The 26,240-nt window shown below is 32.7% G+C and overlaps 1 protein-coding gene across 4 annotated transcripts in view; it reads right to left on the bottom strand.

Moving 5' to 3' along the window:
• The window catches only part of Sol1, a 1,346,934-nt gene that overhangs the window by 217,614 nt on the left and 1,103,080 nt on the right, over positions 1 to 26,240 (bottom strand). The gene's annotated exons all lie outside the window — the stretch shown is intronic.

The raw sequence follows: 26,240 nt of genomic DNA, 5'->3' as shown, positions 1-26,240 counted from the left end.
TATACAGAATCACAAACTGAGTTTTTCGAAATCGAAGCAAACATCAACTTTATTTTTCTGTAGCTAAAGGAGATAAGAGGGCTTATTTGGTACAATGAGAGCTTTCATTGCTTTTTTAAATCGAAAGACCTCTATCAGTATGTCAGTTACATTATCAAAAAAAAATTATGTTTCTGTTTGAATAGTTCTTATAAAATCGAATATAATGTATGTAGTATCATAGATTTTAAGTAGTATCATAGTGGAACAGCGAGTGTTCTAAGGGCCATAAAAGAGAAAGGGACTCATGGAGACCAGGCCCAAGGGTTGGTGGGTTTTTTCCGAAGGATACGTAAGCGAGGATGATGAGTGCGTGGTGGTGAGAGTGGGGTGTGTTTGAGAATTCGTTGGAAGTGCGAGTAAGAAGAATGCTCGTGGGGGAGAGAATGGTTTTTAAGTGCGGATGGCGAGAGATTTAGGGAGAGTTGCGTTGACTGGAGAAGAGAAAATACCTGTACACTGTGAGCTATATCGTTTCTATTTATTTGTATTTTATTCAATTATCTATTCCTGTGTTTTTTTAAAAATAAAACATATTTAAAATACCATTAATACCACATGTATTTGAAATATTATTTATCTCAGACAGTGGAAGTTGTGCAATGAAAGATTTAATTGAATTTTTGAATATGTTGTAAGATAAATAAGTATTTTAAGTAGTTTTAAATTTATTTACAAACAACTATGTAATATATACTTGATATGTGATCAAAAGATGATTTGGAAAATATGACATTGGACACAGAATGGTTCCAAAATGACGATGCCTCAGCTCACTTTGCCTCCAGTACGACCAGGGTATTATAATCGAAATTTGAAAATAAATGGATTGAACGTAGTGGTTCTCTTTTGTGGTCACCTCGGTTACCAGGTTCAGCACCGTTACATTTCGTTTCATGGTCTTACATAAAACCTAAAATGATTTTAAAAGCTCTTGGTCCTACAACAAAGGAAGATATAAAAATATGAAATTCATATTCATATTATCGAATTCCTATGTATAAGTTACTGCATTAAAATTACTGAACTTTCGAAATGATACCCACAGATGCCTTCATAATTTTAGGGATATCATGAACGTTTAATAAAGTGATTCTTTATTTATTTGATATTTCGAACTAAATTTAATAAATAAGATTATACATTTTTTTAAATCAAATTATAATATTACTACATGTTTACTATACAAATTTAGCTGTTAACGTAACCTTCACAATAAAAATAGAAGTTCTCTTTCACTTAAGAAATTATTAACAATAAAGCACTTCTATCGACTATGGTTAAAAAGAAAATCATAAGACAAGGGAATACGTTAACGAATATTATTCAATTAAGTAAGGGATATTCGAATCATAAAAATGAATAGTTTTATTCAAAATTTAATCAAGAAACACTCTTAGCTTTCTTAGCAGGCACTAGTAATAAAATAATAATAAAATAATTATTAAAATAGTAAATAAAATAGTTAAAAATAATAGCAAAATAATTAAAAAATAATAGTAATAAAATAATTTAAAAAGACATACAAGTCTAGAAACCTAAAACGCACAATGCTTTTCGTTACATTTGGTTTATTATGTCTACTGGAAAGTTCTGTTCGTTTTTGAAGTAAAAGAAAATAAAACGTTTTCAGTAGATTTATTAATCTCTTGCGGTTAAATGCCGCCATAATTTTCAATTTTGATATCTAAATTCAAAAGCTGCAAACGCATAATTTAATTTTTAAAATAACAAGACATTAATATATAGTTTTTTTTCTAGTGTTTAAGACTTTAGATGCCATTTCCCTAGTACGACTGATCTCTGGAAACTCGATATGACATTATTAAACGGAACCTTACAGGAGACCTAACAAAATAAAATAATATAAATATTAGGAGTATTACCCATAAGTATTTGCTACTACCATTGTAACAATCAATATTAATAGTGTTTGTCCCGAAGTCCTAAGTGTCCAGAAATGTCAACGATGACTCACGTCAGCGATCTTCATTTATTTAGATCTCTACAGCATTTTTTAAATAGCAAAAAATTTTCCAATTACGAAGATATCAATATTATATAAAAGTACTTTAATAAAAAATCAAGATTTTTATAAAAGGGGCACATAAAAGCATGTTTTTATTGTACTTCTATTACTGTTTACTGTATCTATTTCTATCTCGTTGACTATTTCATATGTAATTTAAAAAATGTAAATAAATTTCACTTTCAAGATACGACAGTATTTATAGGAAACCCTAGTACATAAATATTTCTTATAACATAAATAAAAGTTTTAACCCCCATAACTTGCACCACCGTAGTTTGCATTAAAACGCCGCTCCCAAGCGGAACTTCACTCGATGAACTTTTAATACGCGCGTTCACCGATGACATGGTGCTCAAGCGACCCTCAGCTGAACTCAATTACATGTGCTCTCCATTTTAATTCAAAGATGCGTGAAAATCATTTGAAAGCCAGTTTCACGGTGAAGTCTGTACTATCAAACGATCGCCAGCATGTTCCCATGGTCGAGCCGACGCAACTCCTTTTTACAATAAAAAGAAACTTTGTACAGCACGCGAATTCCGTTATGTCAAGCGGATTCGAGCGTGTAATTTCGAAAACTCTTGTTCGCCGGGTAATTGCACGTCCACGCAACGCGACACAAAGTAGAAGTGTGTGCGCGGACGGGCTGGGGAACGGGGTTGCGGGGGCGGTATGTGGGCGGGGGACAGGAAGAGGACGAGGTCTGTGCAGAATAGTTTTGAGCTCGTTCCGCGCGGGTACTGGTATTGCTATACAGGCAATCTGTCGTCTGGCCAGCGGTCATCGCGTGAAAATGTTGTGCCATAGCGGCGGGGGTGGTACAACCGTTGACAATCCCCGCCTTACCACAATTGCGGATTTCCTAATTAAACAGCACATTTAACTGAGGACAACCGAGTCAGCAGGCGCCACCGGTCCACCGGTATTAATAATTTAGTAGGGAACTTTGGTGAAATTATTTCGAACGCCATTTGCTGGTCGCGTCTTGCCCTGCGAGTCCCAGCGATAACTCCGCCGATTCGGCCAACTAACTCCCCTTCCCTCGTTCTTCGTCGATCGTTTCACTCTACTCTCCCTCGCCCCTTACCGCGCTCAGCAAAATCCGCGACGCGAGAAAATATTCGCGCAAATATCCTGTTCCGTTTCGGTAACGCCGCTTCATATTTTCTTGCGGATTTCTACATTATTCACGCACGAATATTTCAACGACTCCGGTTATGCCTTTGTCAGCTATGAAAGGTCCATAGAGACGACCTGAAAATCCACTAGCGTGTCCTGTCCTGAACTTCTTCCCGGTTTTTCCGGTACCATGAATTTTTTACTGGGACATCGTGGCTCGTACTTACTAGCTACCGTCGAGAATGTGGCAACGCGATTCGATTAATGTTCAGGGATTTTTTAGGGGTTCTATGTGTGAGGGGAGTCTTGTTGGAATTGTAAACAAGATTTCGGATCTCGTTTAAATGTAACTGCGATTACATGACCCGCAAAATTTGTTCGTGTAATATCATTGATTTTTAGTTGATATTATTTGTTACTACTTTTTAATCTTTTAAATTGTAATGAAAATTATTCTAAGGAAATATTAGATCACGTGATCTGTTTGTAACTATACTTAGGTTCGATGAATGTAATTTTGTTTTCTGCAAGTGAACGAATGTCGATACATTTTGTTATATATATATAATATATAACAGGTAATTAATAATGATGGTAACAATAAATTATCATATACTTGGTAATTAATAATTCATTCTTAATTATCAGCACAATTACAACAAAATTTAAAGACTGAATTGCACATTATGAATATTGTAACAGTAATATTTTATGTTGGAAATCGTGTATATATAAACATAGATAAGTCAAACACGATAAATAAACATGTTGAAGTTAATTAAATTACAATCCCTGTTGTTTGAGCTTAATTTATTATATGCCAATAAATTTTCTTACAAATAACCTTTTGTTATAAAATAATCTTTATTTGGAAAATACAATAATAGAATGCATTGCTATATTAGAGAAGATAAATACTTTAATAACTTTATCATACATCCACGTCAAAATAATTATCACTAACAATTTTGTATGTAACTTAACAAGAAGATGACATTCGTCTATTATTTGTTTCTCTCAATCATTTCATACATTCTATATGTTGCTTCTTATAATTGGCGTTATATATATCTACATGACAAAGTAAACCTAGAACAAGTAATTCTAAATAGAAAACGTAAGTCTAATACAAAATTATGATTCTGAAGGAATCACTTCTGTAAATTTGTGCAATAAATGCACTTGGTTCAATGGTATCTATTTATAAGAAATAGAAATAATAAATTATAAATGGAGAATATTTGTTCCGTATTTTCAATCAATTTTCACCAATTTTATGTTTTATCAATGTTAAGTGGTTCCATTTTCGAGCGTGGAGTCTGTTATACAACACCCTTTACGTTTACATTTAGTTCGAAATAAATTTCGTTAAATTGATTTCGTGACGTTTCATCCGTAAGAATTAATTAAAATATATTTTTATAAAATATATTTGAAGAAACAAATTTATAATGAAATATGTGAAATAGATAAATACATATTACTGTAAGGACAGTGATTTACAATGTGTGTGAGCAAATGAATAAGAGTATACATGTAAGTATCGCGTATGATACATATGAAATATTTTAGAAATATATATTTAAAGGCACATTTCTTCAAAATCAATAAATCTAGAATTTTCCAGGCATAATTAAAGTATGTAATTTAAGAATGTAATTGAATCTGTTAGAAAGTGTTCAAATGAACTGAATATATATCTGAGTATTTTAACACTAAAATTACCGAAAAGTTAAATTGACTTGTTGAAATTCCTCCATGGAAACTGCAAGAATCCATCTATTCAGAATTGAATTGATTTGGAATTCAGTTTGCGCATTGCTACGTTAATTGCTTTAATAATCAGAAAAACATCTGTTACTACTGGCTTCGGAGCCCTCGTTTCACCATGATTGATACCTTAAAATTATTGAATATTCGAAATGATTTCGAAAATAAAGTTTCATTTGAATACTAATAATGAATATCCGAAGAAACTGAAAATAGTCTATTACAATTTTTATACGGATTACATATTCATCTTATTAAATGCTCCGTAGTTTCAGTGTTAATGTACATACAGTGAAGGACAAAAGTATTCGTACACTTGAAGTATAGAAATAAAAGCAACAATATTGTCTGCATTATTAACTATATTCAAACGTACGTAGCTGTATATTATATCATATATAGCACTTGTAACAACAAATGAGCAGAAAAAAACTTAATTACATCATTTTGTAACTTACAATAGCAAAAATTTCACAGAAGGGCGAGAAATTACGAGGACAAAAGTATCGTACGCTATCATTTCAGTTGATAAACACAGCAGTTACGAAGGAATCACAACATTTCGATCAATGTAAACATTACTTTAGGAGATATTATGTTAGTTTCATTAGTTCTCGTCCTGGCGAGAACACGTTATTAGTGAATGTTTGCAATATGGGCAGAAAACGCAATGAAACTATGTTGGAAGAACGAAAAATTATTATTCAGTTATACGAAGAGGGCAAATCATATAGAAATATATCAAAAATATTAAAAAGAAGCCGATCAACTGCACAGAGTATAATAAGTAAATATAAAAAAGAGGGCTCATTGCAGAATAAAGAAAGAACCGGCAGACCCTGGAAACTAACTGTGAGAGAGGAGCGTGAAATCGTTCGAATTATTAAAAAAAAAAAAAAACAGATACCAATACATTGGAAATTACGTCGCACCTTCAAGAATATACATATGCACAAGGAAGTTCATCCCAAAACAGTACGAAGAGTGTTGCATTGGGCAGGATATGACAGCAGAGTTGCGAGAAGGAAACCGCTTATCAGCAAGTAAATAAAAAAAAGAGATTAAAATTTGCAGAAGATTATATAAACGCTAGCGATGATTTCTGGAAGAACGTAATATTTTCCGATGAGTCAAAATTTAATATTTTTGAGTCGGATGGTCATAAAAATGTGTGGCGGAGAGCTAATACTGAATTGGATCCCAAAAATATGCAACTGACGACAAAACACGGAGGTGGAAGTGTGATGGTGTAGGGATGTATTGCTGCTTCTGGAGTCGGAAAATTAGTAATAATAGATTGAATAATGGATATAAAATTATATTTAAATATTTTAAAAGAAAATTTACAAGAAAGTGTAGATAAATTAGGTATTGGGAGAACATTTTACTTCCAACAAACATACAGCCAATGTAGTGCGCCAGTAGTTATATAATACTCGCCATATGTTAGTAACTTCTCCGCAATCACATGATTTAAATCCTATCGAACATGTATGGGCAAAACTGGAAAATAATGTACGAAAATACTACATAACATCGAATGAACATTTGAAAGAAATATTAAAAAAAGAATGGTGTAATTTAGAACCTGACTTCATTAAAAGTTTAGTGTTATCGATGCCCAATAGATTACACGAAGTAATTCGCCAGGAGGGCTATCCTACTAAATATTAATTTAGAAAATTCCCGTTAAATTAATTGTAACGCTTGTTCTAATGAAATGTACGAATACTTTCGTTCATGCAGTTTCTCGCCATTCTGTGAAATGTTTGCTATTGTAAATTATGAAACGATGTAATTACGTTTTTTTCTGCTCATTTGTTGTTATAAGTGCTATATATAATATACAGCTACGTATGTTTGAATACAGTTAATAATGCAGAAAATATTGTTGCTTTTATTTATATACTTCAAGTGTACGAATACTTTTGTTCTCCACTGTATGTACGAGTGAGATGATCGAATCTGACTGTATAAATACGGAGATTGATTTTAGGTCATTCTATTGTTCGAGTCGTGAAATTGCCAATCCTTGAGTTTGTTTCCTCTTAACACTTTCGCGACAGAAAACGTATTTCTACATTTCCAAATGTTTAGCTGAATACGTGTCACGTAGTTCTACGTCATTTCAAAATTGTCGCTACTCCTAGCAATAATGCCTGTTCTCATTTTCATTCCCAGATGAGAACCAGTTTTCAATATGTAAACTTCATGTACCTAATAAACACGTGAATAGTGCATAAATAAGTAAACAACAATATCGTAACAAGTAAACAGCAATATCCAAAAGGTAATATTGCTGAATATAGTTAATATAGTAGCACCGTCAAGGGAATAATAATATTTGTACAGTAATAAATTCACCACTCATTACCCGCTTTTTAGAAAAATTATTAGTATCATTATTTATATATAAATTATGTTACTGTAAGTTAATGTAAACTTGATGTATCTATAAATTCTCCATGTTCATTTTCTAAAACAAATATTTATTCAATATGCATTTGCAATGTTCAATCTTTTGCAGTTTCGAACAATAAATGACTATAAACATTATACTGAGAAGTAATAAATAACCAGCTATAAAATAAAGGTAAACAAATTAAACGATAATTCTTCCTTAGTGAAAACAGAAATAAAAGGAAATCGGACAATTAATCGGACAATATAAGAACTGATATTAATCAGCGTGTGAACGTGTATTTTGTATTTTGTTTGTTGTATGTTATTTTTGTTAATTTGATGGGCATATGTATATATATGGTTTATTAAATGTTTTATAATACACATTACACTGGGCAATTCTAGCAGATACTAAGTCTTTCAATGATGAATTCCTTGTTTTTTCAAGTAAACATATAATTCCTCTTTGTTTTGCGTTGGTTTTTCATTAAAATATATCCTAAGCGCATTCGCCCTGCGTTTGACGAGTACACATTTCATTATTTGATTTGTTGCGTATAAAACGAGAGATTGTTCAAACTAAATTTCACAGTTAACCGTTAAATTAAATGTGTAAAAAAATGCAGAGTTTTGAACTAAATTTGAAAACTGGCTATTCAATCGGTCATAGTACGTTTAGTAGTTAATTAATTGTTTATCCTGTAAACTATTGTAAATATTGATTGAAAACCGTTGCCAAATATATGCTATAATACATTAACGTGTTCTGTCAATAATCTTCCGTCAAAGATTAATCATACAACCCAGAGAAGAAATCATCGAAGTGCGTTCAAGGAATAAACGTCGTCTAACTTTTCGTCAAGCTCGTAATAGCGCGGCGTTTAGGTTTCCCGCAAGGCAAGCGCACTTTGCGACAATTTTATCCGGTCCAATATGTTCGGCGCTTTATCTCCCGGTTTAAGGTGCTATATAATTTCCGATATAACACACCAATGAAGCTTGTGCAAGGGTGCTTGTTTCACTGTATCTCATGAATCCCCATTTTACGGTCTCTTGACTTAAACCGATTAACCACTGAACTCTCCATATAATAGTATCTCATTTCATAAACGTTGTTAAGCGCGCTTCAAAATGCTTTCCTTTCCCTTTGCTCGCTGACACAAACGGGATTATGGTGGGAGCTGGTCTGGAGCGTGTACGGAGCAAAATAAAAAGCGTTGTGGCTGGGTGAAAGATTATCACCCAACCTTCTAATACGTCGATGAGCAGCTTGTTCGTTGCCTGTGGCTCTATTAATTGACCTTTGATGAGCGAACTTTAAACTTGTTAACGCTGACCGTTGATATCGTTGCACCTTGTCATACGAGAATCTTTATCGCGTTGGTATACCACATTGTCAGTGTAGTGTTACAGCTCTTTGACTTTTATAACACTGGATACTAGTGGAAGGAAAATCTAGATTTTGCGTTTAATGGCTTTTCTCGAATAAACGTCTGAATGAAATATCTTGAATGGTTTTATTTTTATTCTTTTATAATTGAAGATACACCCGTCCCTCAATTTTCGTGACACTTTCTTACGTGGCAAATTACACGTTTTTACGCGTGATCTTCATTTACACGACCAGAAAATATATTTTCCTAAAAATTTTAACAATAACAAATTTATATAGTACAGTATACAGTAACATTTCCAAATCAATCACTTTCAAAATGAAAATTTTGTAATTTTATAGACGTAAAACAACAATGTAAAATTTGTAAAAATTTGTATTTTTTTCAAGGCGTGGTTTCAACCCCTGATAATGAAGTTCAGGATACAACAAAATTGCAATGTATTAAGCTGAACTTACTCTACTTATACACAAAATTTCATAATTTTACGAATTTCCGGGCTCGATGCCTTTCCTCGTTAGTTTTGGCTCAGCCAGCAAACAGTTGTAAACTCTTCTTTTTATTTCTTATACAAAAACATAAACATTTCTGCACCAACCCAGTAGATCCCTTCATTAAATAACAATACACTGATTTTATGCGTATTATTTAGGTACGTGTACGGATCGTATACCCTTTCTCTAAAAAGGGCTGTAATTTAATATTCGCATTACGTATAATTATGTTTGCGTTCATTTCATAATTATTTTCCTTACAGAGTTTCGCTATTGTCAAAATATTTCATTACTCTTCACAGTTTTTGTATATATTTCACCTGACGTTTTGATTCCATATTAATATGTACTTTTTGAGATTTCGAAAATACCATAAGCTCTTATTGCAAACGTGGTTACTGTAGCTGATAGGGTTCAGTATTTATTTCCTTTCTATTACCTTCTCGCATTATTGCGTGCATAACACCGGTTTCAGTTTTAGAAGCATTCGTAAAAAATTCTATTTGGCTTTTATATTTTTCAAACAGTTTTTGTGCATTTAGTCAAATGTTATAAAGTTTATGAGATATTACGAGAATTTCGTGATTTAAAAATTTATTTATAGAGTCTACACTATCCAAGGCAAAGTTTTGTAGAATTTTAGTTCAATTGTTTTTATCGGCTCTGTACTGAGCGCCCTTACATATTCATTTATCCCACTACAAAATAGCACATATGTGCGTGTCATGTTCAATAATTTACGGGATCGCTTGCAAAAGTGCTTTTTCATGTTGGATTTTAGGACGCAGTTTTCATTGTAACTGTATACTCCATATTTCGTAATTATCGTGATAAATGTGCAAATAAATAAGTTTTCATGATATATAAAATCTTGTTATGGAAATATATATAACAGGATGTTGACGATACTTAATTGTCTAAAAATTCCACAAATGTTAAAGCGCAAAATGTAGAACGTATAAGTTAGAAAATACGCAAAATTTTAAAAACGATTCGATGCATTTACAATATTACATTTCTTATTCTTCGTTCATAGATGATTCATTTTTTTCATGAAAGAAATATATATTCTATTAACTAATAAAAAAGTATTTGAACTACTACTATGTACAAAATGCACAAAAGAAAAAATGTACGTTGAAGATCTAACTGTTAAGAAAAGGTTTTATGAAAAAGAATTAATTTGTATAGTTGCCCTACAACTATAAACACCTTGAGTTTTATTATGTAAAATAATTAATAAAATTGCTAAAGAAAATAATCGGTTCTCGTAGCAATTTAATATTTGATTAAGATTATAATTAATTTTCAATTACAATTTATAATTCATATTTTAATTGAAGTCAGCTATTTTGAATTGTATGCTTCTTATACTAAAAATAATGATTAAAATTAAAACATGTGAGTAAACGACTTTATTGGAAAAAACTTCACGTGTATTAATGAAGAATTAAAAATCAATAACTGTGAAAAATAAAATACTTCGGTAAGATTACAAATGATTAATACTTTAATGAACAAAAATTAACTATTAATTTTTCCATCTTAATTCTCACTTACACTTAGCATGCTGAAATATTTCTGATGAATAGGTGGTATGCAAGGCAGTAAACATATATCATTGTATTTCACTCTTGTTTTTGACCTTGTAATTGTGTAATGACTTAACAAAATGACTTCGCTCAAATTTTTGCATCTTCCTCATTTTCCTAATAAATCGAGAATTTTAAACTCTCTATTCCCTTCATTTGAGTAATAAAACCGTTATCTTGTTTATAATGTTATTCTTTTAAACATGAGCGACTAGGAATCATGATATTATAAAATGTTTTAAACAATTGATTATTAAGAATGGATTTATTGCAATTAAAAACAGAAAATTCCTGCTATAACATTTTATAGTTAAATTTATTTTGATTAGTTTATGAAGATATTGTACTGACGGCTGTTATTATAATTATGAAAAGAGAACGTCTATGTCTTATTAAAAATTTCATTAACTCATTTTTTTCCAAAAATGGACTTACACTACCTTAAGAAAAAACAGCTCATATAGTGGTATTACATAATTATAATTAAGATGGCTATCCTCATTTCAATTTTGGTTTTATAGACGTTACGAATAAAGATAGTTCACATAGGAAGTTCACCCCAAAATTTATATTTCTCATTTTTCAGTTTCCTGTTTATAAAACGAAGACTTTTAAGTTTTAAAATATTCTTTTTACCAGAATTAAAGCTGAATATGTATTAATAACAAATTTATGAAAAATATTTCATTGTAAGTTTTAACTATTAGTTTCTCGCTATTAAATCTTTACTGATCCGATTCGTCTTGGGCCGCCCTACATATAGAAAGAAGAAACATATTTTCATTTACGAATGCTTGGAAGCTCGAGATCGTTTAGTTATTTATTTAGCGAAAGTGCTCGGTAACGACACCATGGGGAACAGAATGCTAAAACTCGCGGGCTGAGAATATCATGTCATTAAAACCTCGGGTAAAAGAACACTCACATTCTTAACAACGCGTTTGAATACGAGTCAATGCGCTTTTATTTTTAAAAGGGAGCTTTAAAAACCCGCGTGAGAGAAACTCCTTCTTCCCACAGTATTACGCGCCTCTAAAAGATTTACCTGCATTTACGTAACTTTTTGAGTTTATGAATTTTCTGAGCGAAAGCGCGATTAAAGCCGTCGCAAATACAGTTAGGAACTCTTATGGAATGAAACTTGACGTTTATTCAACAGAAATTTAATATATATTCGATTAAGCCCAGAGCTTCGTACTTTCGACATTACTTTCTCACATTCAATCTCGACGCAAAAAGATCGAACTCAAATGTTTAATGTTAAAACAGAAATGGTCATTTCGTTAATGACCTTGTCGATTTACTGGCGAAGTATTGAAATAAAGAAGATTCTATGAAGTTTACGTAATACCATGATCGCGTATATTGGACGTGTGTAATAAATATAACTTGTTGGAAATATTACAATCTTTTAATAAACATAAATGTCTCAATATTTTCGTAATAATTGAATAAAATGATTGTGATATAAATATGTATTTCCTTCTCTTTTGAATTTATGTTACCAATTTCAGTATTTTCAAGTTTCATTAATACAATAAAATTGTACAAATGATTCCTAAATTATGTATCTGTGGCAAGATAATATTATATACAAATAATAATTAAAAATCCAATACCTTCAATTGATTCAATGTTAAAACCACCTTACACGTGAAGTATTTACACAAACAAAAATAAAATAAATAAGTGTATGTTGTACAAAAATTTAGTAATATTATATTATTAAAAACAACTAGTAAAATTTGGTGATATTTTTAAAATATTTGCTTCCAGATTAAATTTTTAAAAATTCATCTAAGAATAGAATAATTTATATGTCAAGCTTCAAAACATTTTACACGACACAAAAAATAAGTATGTAGATCTGTAATTGACAAATTGTTTTCAGTTCAACTATATAGATATTCTTCTTAATATTATGTATCATATTTGTATTGCACATAGGAAATATTATAAAATATAAAAGTTGATTGTACACGAAGAAATTAAAAAATGTATAATAAGATTCATTGTACTAAACTTTGATTCCTAAAACTGTATAATTTATTGTATATTGATTACGTTGCTTTCGAATATCCTTGATACTGTGACTGACTAATGTTCATTATTTATACTTCGAGTGTTGACTTGTATTTTGATAATCTCATCATTTCTTGTTTGTCATATATGATGTCATATATGAACTTACTGAGACTATTAAATGATAGTGTATCACCGATGATATAATTTATAAATATTGACATTACTGAAAAAACGCGTAAGAAGTTAAAAATACAACTGGAGTAAAACGACGAATGAATTAAACATAACTATGAAAGAAATTAATTCCTTTATCGAAACAGAAATTGCTTTTCCTTATAATAATAATTACGGTACTATTGATTTAGAGAGAAATATCGGGAAACAGCTACTGAGAAAGAATCTTATTATCGCTTTCAATAGTTGAAGGCTTTATTAGATATTGAAATCCGCAACCAATACAAGGAATCAAATAGCAGACCTTACAGATTTTAATACACGTTGAATTTTACACAAAGAGTTCCCCAAAATCAGTATAACTAGAAAGATGAGTATTCCTTATGAAAAGATAAAGATATTCGAAATTATAGAAGATTTTTACATGTGAGATCTAATTTTCGTCAACTGAGATTTAAAATTCGTCAAGTTCACGTATACTAACAAAAATAAATTTTATTTTCAACAGGTATTTGCATAAGCTATTTCGTGTCCTATTATTTTGGCAATTATTCCTTGTATTTACTATTAATTTATATTACCAATCACTTCCATCCTATAAGTGATTAAAACAGTTTCTTGAATGATTGTATTTCTACAATTCAGTGTCTTAGTATGGAAACTGTTCAAAATATGAACCATATCCTTTACAATCTTTGCTTCCATATGATTGACAGTATTAAAATAATAGTAATGGTGGGAAACAAATCATATCTATTAATACTCAGATTTATAGAAGCATTTGTACCCTAAAGATATTTGGTAGATCAAAACTTACAGTTAGATCGCGTGTATTTGTTTTGTAAAATTGATATTTCTTTGTTATTAAAAAATTGTTTTGTGTAATTTTGAAAATATTCAAAACTAATTTTATGAGAATTGATTATATGTAAATATATACTTACACGAATATATGTAACAATAATATTAGAAGGATAAAAATATATAATTTACTTGTATTAATGAATAGTCCATTTTTTATTGAATGTTCTATCTCACTAATTTCTTTTTTTTGCAGCTTCAGACTTATTACCAAGAAAAAGTAGTGTGATAAATATTATGAATTTACATCACATCACTCACGTATGAAAAGGATAATAAACTGTTCATTAATGCATCTGATGGAAATAATTTGTCGGGAAAGAGTTTCTTAAAAGTATATAACATTCAGAGAGATACTCTTTATAACTTATACACGTACCATATTTATTTATTTATTACTTATATTTGTGTAACATACATAATATATACGTGCAAAAGCACGAAAATGTTGTTATGTAACACTACATACATCTTATAAAAAAGAAATTTTATATTGATAGCACTAAATTAACTGAACTACTTTTTGCGCAGAAGATTTAATACGGCGAATCATCAGGGAAGTTTAGACTAAAGTTCTAAAAGTTGATAACGTTTCGAAACTTGGAAGGTAGAAACCAGCTATTCTGAAAATAGTTTATTTTCCAATGTTCACTTTCCACCGTAAAACTTTTACTGTGTTTCCTTATATTTCAAAATATATTGCTGGATTTTGAAAGCCACAGGAATCTGCAAAACTGAATAGCTTGCAAACCTCGGGTATGCCAGTCTATTTTAAGTTGTTCATCAGTTCCATGGTATTGGCAAGGCAAAAACGATAGAAATATGGGTACATCACACTTTATCTGGGAAGTGTGAAGCGGATCGTTTATCAATCATCATTTCTTTGCTGTCGTTTTCTTTAGAATGAGTCATTGTTAGACAATGTTGTAACGGAAAATGAGAAATGGATAACACATGAAAATAACGCATAAAAAGATGTCGGATCTAGGAAAATTATCAGTATCCACAGTTTTAAGAAATATTTTAAATTAAGGAGCACTTCTAACTTATTTCATTTTTCAACTGACGAGTAATGGATCACTGTTATCCGTTCAAATCGAAATGGAACAATGAGAAAGTACATTTGTGACGGGTTTGCAATTTTCGAGATAAATTACATGCCAAACATAAAGAAATCACGGTTAACTATTTCCCATTGAAAGATGATACATCCGACGGTTACGAGACAACACAAAAATAGTTTTAAAGTTGAAATATTATAGTATAGTTCATTGATCTTCCATTTCCATTCCTTTCTGAATATGGAACAGGAATTTATATACATCCACATTTCTCGACCTATTCATCATTCGAGAAAACGTTTCAAACAGAATTTACAATATTTTGAAGATATGTTAGAATGAATTCAAATTGGCTTTAAATAAAATTATTTTCGAGATTTCAAAGAAACAATGTTTGGTCATGTTTTCGAGTCACTCTGTATATTTATATTGTATTTAAAAAATCCTTATTTGAAATGGTTAGTTTTCCAAAATAATTTGTTAGAATTAGTTTAAAAATTATTTAATGTACTTGTCTTATCCTAAATGACTTTGTAATCACACTTCTAGTATTTACTATATAATGAATTATTTCATCTGTACATTTAAAAATGGTAGTAAAAATTAGTATAAATAGATGTCTTGCGTTAATAAATTCAGCCTTTACACGAAAATCTTCAGAAATCAGCATACTATAACCTAAAGTTAAACTTTTACTGAAGATTTATTAGAAAAAATCCACCGATTTCTGAATGATGCCAAAAAATATCAACGATAAAATGAAATATTCATGCTAAAGAAATGAAGTTTTCATTAAATTTTCATTATAATTTTTAATTTGTTACGTTACATATCAAATGGTTCCAAACTGTTAACAGTCAAAGTACTCCGATAACTCGTAAACAACCATAATAACCCGGAACCCAGACAAATCGCAGTGCGAGTAACGTAATACGCAGTCGAATCAAAGGAAAAACGTCGGCCGCGGCAAATGGCACAGTTCCCCGTTCCGAGAGCGCCCCCCTCCGCGTCGAAGTGTCGTATATTGCAAAATATTGCGTTCCCTTGTTCCGCGGCGTGAAATTTTTCACCGTCTAAGAATTGCAGGTGGCCCTTTATCAACCGGAGTCGTCGACGTCGAAGAAATCGCGTATTTTCGGTCGTCGACGATCAACCGCTCGGATAGACGATACGGTGGAGATCGATAGAACGATCCGGGAGGCGGGTGATGCCGCGCCGGAAACCGGCGCTGGTGTCTGGCCGTAGAAATTCTGGAAAACTGGCGAACCGTGCTGGTTGCCGCGCGGTTTTGTCTCAGAGAAGCCACGGATCCGGATGCCGCGAAGAAAAGGGGAGGAAACGAAGTGAGCTTGCAGACAAGCCGACGGAGGGGAGATAAGACCGGCAACGGGAATAAGGAAATCGAGTGGGAGTGCGGGATGGGGGTTGCCAGGGGACTCTGGCGGAGGCGGAAAGGAGGAAGGAAGAGGACTTACTTAACGTCGCGCAGCAAAATGGAACGGTAACTAATTCTGACTAGACCCGCTGATTTATCGGCTTTTGGTTCCTCATCGCTGCAATTCTGCATCCCCCCGGTTGCTTATTCGAGTCAGTTCCTAAAGTATTCCGGGACTTTGTCAGTGATTTCGTACCTCCTTTTCTCCCTTCGTTCGGTACCGTTCCCGTTTCCAAAGAACCTTCCCCCTCGATCGTGAGAATTCGACGACAACATCGTTTCCATTGACGCGCGATTATTTTTCATAATGTAGGTGCCAGACGTCGGGACTAACAACTTCCCATTTCTCTTTTTTCCCTGCAAAGCTCGAGAGCCGTTCTTTTCCTCCTTTCTTCCGGTGTCTGCCTTTTTCTGTGCCCACTCGAGTAGGTACATTTCCCCGCTTCGTGTTGGCGACAAATATTTTGATTGATATCGTTTTCATCGTTCGATCGCATTTCCATTAGCTGATGAGCTCGTCGGGCGAACGGTCCGAGGAAGGTTGGAATGGGAGGATGAAAGAAGCGGGGGTCGGCAAAGAAACGGGGAAAGAATCGGGACTCTGTTTACCGGTCGACAAGTTCGAACGATAATGCGTCGCGTCGCGGCGCGGCGCGTTAAACGGAAATGAAATATTTAAAAGGGACGTCCGTCGCAGACTGCGGGCCAGCCGCCCCCGTTACAAGACCATCGGTTCTGTACATTCGCGCCTGGAGAATGCCTATGAAACATTCAAGCGACGCGTTCACCTTCTTTTCGCTCTGCACCGAATCGATATCTCTCTGTTACGCGGCCGGCGTTCTCTTACGGACGGTGCGCTGACCTCCGACGAGCTTCCGAAGCTGGAACATCCATCATCTCGCAAGTCCGTCAGGACAGGGGAGAGCTCGTCTATCAAGGGACCGATTAGCGATGATAAAGATCTCGAAATGAATGGACCGTGCCACTCGACCGGCTCATTGTCCTCCGAGCGTGCACCCGCCGCGTTCCGCACCGTCGAATAAACTACCCTTCGAATCTATCACTAAATACCGCTAACTAAATTTATTAATCGCAATCTGCTCGAGAGCAAATCACGTTGCACGTGTCGGCGATCGAAGGGTTTATGTCCTGCGATCGCGTCCTTTAGGCATGTGTGTGGAAAATGGATGTAGGCATCGGTATTTTCTATGCTAGACGTTTATTAACCCTTTCCGGTCGAGTATTTCTTGAGTTTTTAGAAACTTTTTCTATAAAAAAACCGAGTACCCAGCGCATTCTTATCTCCTTGTCCTATAATATTGTGTCAGAATCGTAATGAAAATTATCAACTGAATTCGACAAATTGAAATGGTATCTATTTATTTGTCATATGAGTAAAATATTATTTGTCTATTAGCAATCTTTAACCTTTAAAGTAAACATAGATGCGGAATAAGTATCGAAATTTTGTCTTCTTCTATTAAATTATTAACGATAATGTAGCTTTATCGAGCATAGTTGTGAAACAAATCATAAGGCAAGGGGTTAAGTATTAGAAAAGAAGAAAATCATGTATCAGTTTATGAGATATCCTAATCCTAATCACAAACCTAATCCCTGGTTATTTGAGTAATAACATTATTTATTTACAGCTTTCGATTTCAGGTATGAAATCTCGATTCCGCCATTACGGCGGAATTCGGCCGCAAAGGGTTAACCTTTAACGGTCGACAATCTTTTATTAACTCTGTATGAGTGAGACTCTTCTTAACTTTTAACACTTTTATTCATAAAAACTGAACTATGCATTTAAGTCTTAAATACTAAAACAAAAATACATGTCAGTGTTTCATTAGTTGAGTAATTAAATTATTCATTTGCTGTTTTCGATTTTACATATTGAAGCTCCAAGTCTCCATTACGGCGACATTCGATTGCAAAGGGTTAACCTTTGTCGTCTTATCTTCTTTTCCTACTGAGCTAGTGTCATTTTTCATTATCAATAATTTGGAAGAAACACAAAGAAATTTCTACTATACCATAAATGAAAATTTACTTTGAAGATAATAAATTGGTAGTAGAGAAATGGCTTTTTACTTTGATCCATGCGCAATGAACAACATTGATTTTTTAATTTTGATTTTTTAACTTTTATTGAGTTAATGTAGAAAAGTTCGTCAAAAGTCTCAGTTGTCGTTGCTTATATATAATAATGATTGCTTCGATATGACAGAATCATTTAATTATAGCAAATAACAAACATTAATAATAGTTAATGTTTCATGAATTTCGTTGTTGTCTTAAACGTAACAGGCAACGGATCTGATAGAAAGGAATTTTTTAACGTATCAATACGTGCAAATGCGACAGTTCGCCGACAAATCTTTTGCCGTCGATTACATTCCTTGAGAAAATGAAAGCAGGAGATGTATATGACTCAACTTTGCCAGTAGTATCGTTGGATAATTAATATGTTAACATTTTTTAATATTTTCAATCAATTTTTCCAAGAGTTGGCTTCATTTCTATTCAGTATACCTGCGAAAATAAACCTGCAATAAAGATAAACAATAATTTCGATACTCGTGATATTTATAAAATGCTTTATAAGTCCTCTCCATATTTTATCGCACGCACAATAAAGTTAATCAATAAACTCATATGAAAGGTATTCGAATCGACAAAGTAACTGTAATAAAGGTTAGCGGAAATAATATGTCCATACGAAACAATCAGTAACACTGGAGAAATATATTTCACCGAAATATAAACAAATAATATTTATTCAAATGCAGCGTAAAAACCGTGACGCATGAACTCGATTCACAATTTTCCGGGAAGCTGGTTGTGGAATTAAAATCACGCATTTACGTTGGCATTTATTTCGCAGATTAGATCAAATGCGTTGAACAATTATTATGTGAATGCCAGCGAAACGTTACAACAGAACGGTATAAATACTCTTGATTACAACGAATTCGGGTTTCGCCGTAAAGGAAAGGGAACTTCTACCCGCGGACTTGAAACATAATTGATGAATAAAAATGAGATCTGTTGGACAATCTGATGCAAAAATCTGTAGGGTGTAAAAGGTCGACTGTCTGTGCGTGTTGTCTGTGTCGTCTTGCGACTGGGTGACGCCGGTATGTTTGGGAAATAGGGTGACTGCGTTTAGAAAATCCTGAGTGGCTGAAAGAGTGCGAAGGAAGAGTGTTTGCGACCGAACAACTGGACCGTGAGAATGCAGTGATTAGCGAAGCGTGTATAGTGCAGCTCTGGCGAGATGGCTGACTACCTACAAGCTGAAAAGTTAAGGCGGCAGGAAGATTCCTCCACTCACAATGTTAGAATCGTCTCGGGCTTCATAATTTAAATAATTGTAAAATAAACATTCCGAAGTGGGTCAATTCGACCTGCCCGGTAGTTATAGTGTTGAAATAATACATTATACAGTCCACGTTAACTTCAGCGACCGACAAGCTAAAAGTGCATAGGAGTTAGGGGAGTCTTCCACTCACGATTCTCGAGCCGCCACGACTTTCGACGCATATTTCTTATTGGCGCCTGGCAATAATAAAGGACGGAAGCGAGACTGAATGTGATAAAGTGAGGTGTAACGATAGAAAACAAAACTTTCTATAGTTCCGTCTCACTTTATTGCATTTGGTCTCGCTTCCTTCCTTTGTTATTCCCGCGCGGCAATATGACCATGTGTCGAAAACTGAGGCGATCCGAGCATCGTGATTGGAAGAGTCTCCTTACTCCTGTATACTTTTAAACCTCTGGCTGGCACTACGTACGGAAGAGGCGGACTGTACACATATATCATGATGCGAGTGAGAAGGGATGCCTGTGAAAAGAAAGAAAGAGTGATTAGGGATGGAACATAAAAGTGCATGGATGTTTGGCGGCGCAAGAGTCTTGAGCTGAGAGAATAACGCGACCTGAGAGCGACCAACTGATTATCAATGTATCGTATTAGTAATCATATTAGTGTTATCCTAGTAATTGTTATTGTCAATAAACTGTTCTTCTGCTAATTAAATTAGGATTCATTATAAAAAATGTTATATACAGCATAACGGCTTTACGGCGAGGGTGATTAACTAAATAATATCAAATGAATCCAAGCTTAAATAAATAGAAGCATGCAGTGATGAATAAATAAAAATATATAAGCCTGGCTAAAATAGATAATGTATATGCGAGCAACAATATAGTGTGGGATAAAATAAAATATAGGTAAGAATATAACACAGATAAAGATAAGAAATAAAACTAACATAATCAAAGTAAAGTAAAGTAAGGTAAAAGAAACAAAATATAAGAAAGAGTAAGAGTTAGGGGTAGAGTGGAGTAAAACGTTGCTCTTAATTAATAATATGGCTTGTCGCATACAATTGGGACATTTCCAAGGTTTTATACTACAAATCCGATTGTAGTTGCAAGGACCGCTTCATCGTTCTGCCACTCACACAAACAGGGTCCGAAACAACAAGCCCCGAGTTTGCCTCGGAACGACAGATCCATTCCTCACGTCGTGTTCCGGCGCTCCTCTTATTTTTTCTGCCGCTCGTTGAGCAGCAACACGAAACGATCGGTAATCGTGACAGCCGATCCCTCTTCTGGAATTTAACCGGGAAGACGACGTTTTAGAGTTCCTTCCCCCATCCCGCTCGCTTCCGCCAACTTCTTTTCGCCACCTACGCCCTCGTTTCCCCCATATCTGTTTCCGTCTCACGGTTAGGGGAAAGCCGATGATTAACGCGTTTTCCTTCGTGCCCGGATCGAATCCAGAAATTCTGTGGCTTCTTGGAGAATCCCTGGAATTCGAGGAATCTTTGCTTTGACCAGCGATGAACTTGATCATTTATCATGCAAGTATCGCCGTGCAAAGTGATGCCTGACGTGCTTCACAGCGACTGAAGAACTTGGCAATTAAGTATGACTTGCCGCCTTTGTTTAACGCGTTCTGAATATACAAACCCTGTGTAAAGTTACCGTGACGTTGCTCTAGTTAAGGGGGATGCTGGAGCAAATGATTAAAATTAATGCAAATTACTGCTTTAGGAATTTTGCTTGCTTTTTAACCCCTTCGCCTACAATATCGTGTCAAACTCGTGACGAAAATGTTAAATTGAATGCGACAAATTTAAGGGTTGTTCATTTTTTAAAAATATAAACTGCATATTACTTTTCTATTACCGTTAACCTTTAAAGTAAACGTAGACGTAGAATAAGCCTCAAGATTAGTTGCCTTCCTAATAAATGATTAAGAATAAATTAATTGTGTTGATTATTGTTAAGAAATAAATCATAGAGCAAGTGGTTAACCCTTTCACTAGAAATACTCAATATTTTTTAATGAGATACAAACATTTTTTAAAACTAATTTGAGAAATCACATATTAATTGAGGAACAAAACTATTTTCTTTCAATATTTCACATATTGATGCATTATACAAAGTTTAATATTAAATACCGAACTTTACAATTTTGCTGTGTCGAATCAATCGGGAAGCGGGAGGCGCCTCTGGAGTGTGAGGATGTCAGGATGTGCCAACGCGTCACACGATTCAATAACAAATACAACATTTTCATACTCGACTGGTAATGAATTTAATATCATTACCGTCAAAAGTTCATCTAGAACTTTTATCTCTATTTCTTTCAGTTGTTCAACTTTACGGTGAAACTCGTTGATGTATTGTGTCCTCAATCGATGCAGTTCTTTCTTTATCCTATGAAGTTGTTCGTATAATGCAACTTTTTGAACGGGACCTCTAGATTCGTGTATGTACCTTTCTAAATTTTCCCAGCTCTGATGTGATGTTCCTATTCTTTTAACCCTTTATGGGCCGAATTTTTGTTCATTATTATAACAAAATCTATGCAGTACAAAATTAATAGATATCCACATATGAATACGAATTAACAATGTATTCAATAGTTTCAATAATTTCATCAAACGAATATATTTTGTAACTTTCAAGTTACAATGACGTTAAACTTTCATGCTTGAGCGTATAAAAGTTTAAGTTAACTGATTACTTAATTTTATTCACCACTTTGAGTGCAAAATGAAATAAATCAACAAGATGCCCATATAGTGATATGTGACTTTAAAGTTACATGGGCCTATAGAGGGTTAACTTAATTTAATTTACTTTCATCGACACTCAACAGACTTAGTACTAACGTGTCATCCCCCTTCGTCTACTCACGTGCATTATTATGAGTTTTTATTTCTGTTCCATTTATATATGCGCATAATAATTCATTATATTCTACTTAAGAATTTGTGACTTGATTCGTAATTCTTTTCTCTAAGTTTCGGAATTTGATTCAAATACAGCGACACCATATCTATATTATCACACACAACTTTTATTTTATTTAAATGTAATTATTTTTAATTATTTTTAAAATTATTTTCTATTATTTTCTATTATTTTTTATTAGTACACAACAGAAACATTATTATCTAGACCCGTAACCTGTTGAGTTTTGAATACATTATACTTTTATTGAACGCAAAACATAATTTAAACAAACCGCAAAACATGTAAAATATGAATGTTATACAATAATAAAACCGTTTCTCGAACAATAATAAAGTTCAATATATTAAATACATCGATATATATCGATTCATACACACTTTTCTAACAAAGTTTTTATATACTGACTATTTTTTATCCACTTTCGAAACTCTAAGGGTATTTTATTGACTACCTAAGCTATTTGAATATATATGCATTTTAGTAAAGAAAAAGATAGTATAATAAAGTTGCAAGTGTATATAGATGGGGTTTCAGCTCCATAAGCCTTTATCGGGGCATGTTCTGTTATATCTCCTTTCGTATTTCTCTGAAACGAAAAACTGAAGAAATATCTTATGTCTTGTAAACGTTATATTTTATCGACGCACTTCAAGAAATAGAAAGGAGTTATAAATTAACCAAATGGTGATAGTTTGAATAAAAAATGGGATTTGCATTAAAAAATATTAGCGCTTATCTGTGCAAAAAGATATTGTAATATTGTAATAAACTATACTTTCGTTAAAATTCAATTCGATTGATTCAGCAGCTTTTGACTTATCTTTCCCGTCAAAAAGGTAGTTCCGAGAAAAACGCATTTAAAGTTTAATGTAGGTATATGCATTCAAATGGCTGCCGTGCGAAATGTACTATGTTCTCGTTAAAACTTTGAATTTCGAATTGTAACTTTGGAAATACATTTTATACGGATAAAACGAAAATCAACTTCTTTCAATTTAAGTTTTTTAAATAGAAAACGTAAAACTTGTATAATTTTTTTTTAAATTGGCATTAGAAGTTATTATAATCTTAACATAAATTATCTAATTTTAAGAAACTTTTTTATGTTTTAAATTCTGATAAGTGTTATAAGTGTTACACTGCACGCCAGTAATTGTTGCACTGTCAAAGAGAATGGCACAAATCGATTTAATACTAATACAAAAATAAATAAATAATTTTTTGCATTTTTTGAATGCATCTTTGTATCTGTAAAATAATAAATATCCACTGCTAATTTTTAGCAAATATTTCCATAAAAATATTGAAAAATTAGTTGATTATAGTGTTATAATAGAAGATACCTCCTTAAAGAGTTTTTGCAGATTTGGTTTCTAAATTGTTTCTGGAAAAATATTAACACGTTGACCGCCACGGTGGTCACCGATGACCGGAGCGTCAAAATTACTAGAAAACAATTACAAGAAAAAATCTGATATTGAATTAAAATGTTTAGTAACATGAGTAACTAAATAATAGTATAATTTAAGAACTATGATATCAAACTATTAATAACTAATTCTAGTACCTTTGCTATGATGCGATAAGTGATGTTGTACGAAATGCTCTAAATTTTCGTGGCAGTCAACCTGTTAATATTTAATTTTAACGAATATTCTATACTATGCAGTAAAGTAATTTTTCAGGTGCTGAAATAAGTTTTAATGATTGGAAATATTTTCGATTTATTATATTGTTTAATCATGAATAACTAAAAGACTGCACTATGTGGAAATGTAAACAATTTTATTTTCATTTTTACTTACTATACTTGCTGTAACTTCAGATATATTTTCTATTTCACTATATTAAAAATCTTATCGCCGTTTCCTTCAAAGTCAACCAATATTCTGTAGTTTTATTATTAATATGAGTAGCACTAAAAAGTTATCAACCGTTAATTGTTAATTTTAAAATGTCAATTTTTTAATATATTTTTATAAATCGGTATCTTAAAAACGTTATAAAGCAAATTTAATGTGAAAATTCGAAGTATTGACGAAGTTATAACTTTCTGAACGAAATGATTCGGGTAGTTCTGCGGTACGACCGAAACTTTAAACACGTTTTCCTCAAAACTAGTTTTCTCTTTAAAGTGGAGGTGAAAACTCGGGTTGCGTTCAACTAATTGACTTCAAATTTTGTATGTTGGCGCCTAATAAGACTCCACACCTACTAATAGAATCCTCTTTTTTACTCCGTGTCTCTACATTTTATTCATAACGAAGGAAAATGGAAGTTTCCTTAAGAAAAACTTATTTTTTAATTTGAAAGAAAAAATTAATGAAAAGCACGTGATTTGTTTCAGTTGCTTGCAATCTTGATAAGTTACAAGATGTAATTTTAAATTGAAAAACTGTTAAAGTACGAAGGAAGTATAGCAGAAGCGTTTATCATACTTCTGATGGCGAAAAGTTCCTGACTACCACAACTAATAATAATGTATAATTTGATATTCTAAAAATATTACTATAACATAAAAGATTTACAAACACGTGTATATAAGCTTCAACTATTTATGTTTACACAAATACTTTAAAGAAATTCTAAAGGTTGCTCTGCATTTGTGTTTTTTAAACCATTCTAAACGAGCAAAAGTTACTTAACCCTTCCGTCCCAGAATACGTACCTTTTTTAATATGAATTTTGTGAAAAAAACTTACGACTCCGCACTAATCAACCAAAACACGCGTACTGACAGCTTAATTAGCACATAAGCTATCAGCCATAAGCAAAAATGCCTGTGTGGTACAATTTTCTAAAAATAGATAATTGAAGTACACCTGACCCTCGATTTACGCGAAAATCCGTTTTACGTAGGTTCATTTTACGTAAATAAAAATCTCGTGAATAGAGCATGTCGGTGCAAGAGAAACAGAAGATTAGAAGAAAATCTAGTATAAGCTATAGAAATGCACTTAGTCCTCGATTTACACGGCATTCGAATTGTGCGATTTCACTTTAACACGGTCAGGTCAGACAAATGCAAAAATTACATTAACCTTTTTTTTTATTCTGTGAATTACATATGCAATCTTGTTAGATTAATGAATGTTTATTGAAAACGATGTATACAATTTTTTTTACAGCAAAATAAATAATATTGTTTCATATGGATTTGTTACATTTATTACATGTATATTTATATTCAATGTGAATTGGGGACACGAACTGCACGATTTCAATTTACACAACATTTTCCAGAAACCAGTCTACCGTGTAAATTGAGAGATAGATGTACATAATTTCACATACACAGGCAAACAAAAGAAATAATAGTGACATTTCAGAAAACAAAAGTACATTTCATTCGGTGTTACTAAATCTGGATTGTGCAAAAAAACTACCGCGTAAATAGTGATCTATTTTACAGTGTAAAAAAGAGGTTCGCGTAAAAATGTGCCGCGTAAATTGAGGGACGAGTGTGCGTACTGGTTTAATTACACTAATCAAAGTTAACGTAAACAGTTATCAAATAGTGTTTATAAATCTCAATATGCGTCAAATGAACGCGTTC

The sequence above is a fragment of the Nomia melanderi genome, chromosome 13 (genome assembly GCF_051020985.1).
Source record: "Nomia melanderi isolate GNS246 chromosome 13, iyNomMela1, whole genome shotgun sequence".
Lineage (NCBI taxonomy): Eukaryota > Metazoa > Arthropoda > Insecta > Hymenoptera > Halictidae > Nomia > Nomia melanderi.
Note: the sequence above shows the minus strand (reverse complement) of the source record. Positions and strands in the feature narration are given on the sequence as shown.